General features: G+C 43.1%; 1 long non-coding RNA gene across 4 annotated transcripts in view; it reads left to right on the top strand.

Annotated features, from left to right (window-relative positions):
• The window catches only part of LOC106515279 (uncharacterized), a 41,428-nt gene that overhangs the window by 16,951 nt on the left and 22,488 nt on the right, over positions 1 to 1,989 (top strand). The window contains exon 4 of one of the 4 annotated variants that reach the window (XR_001309987.1): positions 292 to 1,767. The exons of the other annotated variants lie outside the window; for them this stretch is intronic. This is a non-coding gene — a long non-coding RNA (uncharacterized LOC106515279). Of the gene's footprint in view, positions 1 to 291; positions 1,768 to 1,989 lie in introns of those variants that run through there. 4 annotated transcript variants of the gene reach the window in all.

Genomic DNA, 1,989 nt, shown 5'->3' with positions numbered 1-1,989 from the left:
GCCCCATCCCTCTCTGAAATCACACCTTGGATGCATAAACATGCCTGTGCTCCACTCATCACCCCACCCTGGGGTTGGGGGGGTCTGCCTGGCTTTAGTGCTGCACTGTGACACCAATCAGGGAGATGGCGGGCTCCTTTGTCATGCAAACAACCACTCGCTTCTTGTCTTATTCAAATGTCTGCCCTCTCTCTTTCTCCTCTCCCTCACTCTCTCAACCCTTGCCTCACCCCTTCTACCCCCACAACTCCCACCACCACCCTCGAACCCCACCCCGCCCGACTTCTTCAGTCTCTCCCTCCTTCTCAAGTCCAAGTAAATCCTTGCTGAGAGAAGAGGGAGCCTCCAGGCCTGAAGCTGCTGAGGCAGGCCTCTCTCTTGTGGGTCAGCCTGCACCTCAGCGCATGGGGCTGTTTCCAGGACCAAGCAAGTCTACTCATATTCAAATGTTACAATCAGGCCCCTGACCCACGGGGGGGCTCTTTATGATTGCAGCTCCGGGTCGTAGGGTCAAGATGGTGATTTAATAGCTCAGGCAGAGGTAAAAAGTGGGGGAGCAAACTGATTTAGGGGATGAATGAGTAATGAAAAAGCATTTTTCCTAAGTTGTCATGTAAATTTCAATCCTTATTCAATACGAGGCTCCCTCCACACACAAGAGACCGTCCTCTCTGGCTTTCTAGTGGACTTTAACCACTCAAAATTAAGAAAGTCCATTTTCTGCTTCCACTCTTGACTTGTGCTTGGTGTAAACAGTAGCTGTTGGAGAAGCGGCCGAGGCTTAGGGATGGAGATAAAGGAGACGTTAAGGAGTCACCATGTTAGTATGGTGCCACTGAGTCTCAGATGTCCTCACAGTCYTGAGTGGCCTGTTATTCCTGTCTCTGTGGGTGTGTTCTCAGCACTGCAGCTCGAGTAACATAGGCAGTATTCAGTGTTTATATAAGTTTGTACGACAAAGATGGATCTCGCAGTGATGTGGCCGTGCTCCATGACGAGTGTRGAGGGTTAATTTATTTATTCAGGAGGTTAAAATGAATTTGAGACAGACATATATAGGTCTGATGGTATTTAGTTGTGAACCTGTCCAGCGAGTACCCCAAATCTYGCTCTGTTGGAGACAGACAACAGTTCCCTGAGGCCCAGAGAAGAGAAACGGRTAAAGAAAATGACTGACTGGGTGAAGCTCTTCACTGAATTGAATCATTTCAACAAACCCTCCTATTTCAGTTTTTTAATTGAATCAGTACCTTCAGCTGTACTTGATAATTACACCTGTAGTGCACTTGATATTGGCTCAGACTTGCTTTTCCTCAGTTGAGTTGGTGAATTAGAGTAACTGTGCTCCACTGATGTTTGCTTTTGTTCATACRCTCTTAACTCAAGGTTGAGACACAGAGTAAATTGATCTTATTGTAATCATTCCGAAACTGAAAACTAACTTGTTGAATACTTTTACTTTTTTCTCATTGTCAACTTGTGCTGTTGAGTCAAAGCAGAAAKGAAATACAAGAAAAGTTTGTATCTGAAGAATCACTAAAAAGTCATTAATAAAGCATTCAGTGATAATAGTAGATTACTGACATTACTGATATTTCCCTAATCTATTTGTCAACACACCTCTGATACAGAACTCCACATAACTTCTAAATGTTTTGTTTTTTTCTCTGAGATTCTTTATTTTCCTTGAAATTCTTTGATTGTTACGCAGTTAACAAACACCAAACTAATTGGGACTRCTTCTTTATTTGGTGGTTTCAATTTTGTTTCTTAGATCATCACTAATGTGTTAACACACYAGAAGGCAAACTGCCAAATTTTCTGCTTTCTTTAAAGGAGCACCTGGCTGCTACACTCTGAATTCCTATGAAAGCAGAAAGGATGGACTTAGATTTTATGTTTTTGATTTTATTCATACATCTTSAAGGTTAAACATCAGAAACCCGGTCTTCTGGTGTCCTGATGCATCTCAGTAATCCAGGTAAAAAA

Source organism: Austrofundulus limnaeus, unplaced genomic scaffold (assembly GCF_001266775.1).
Source record: "Austrofundulus limnaeus strain Quisiro unplaced genomic scaffold, Austrofundulus_limnaeus-1.0 Scaffold1, whole genome shotgun sequence".
NCBI lineage: Eukaryota > Metazoa > Chordata > Actinopteri > Cyprinodontiformes > Rivulidae > Austrofundulus > Austrofundulus limnaeus.
Note: the sequence above shows the minus strand (reverse complement) of the source record. Positions and strands in the feature narration are given on the sequence as shown.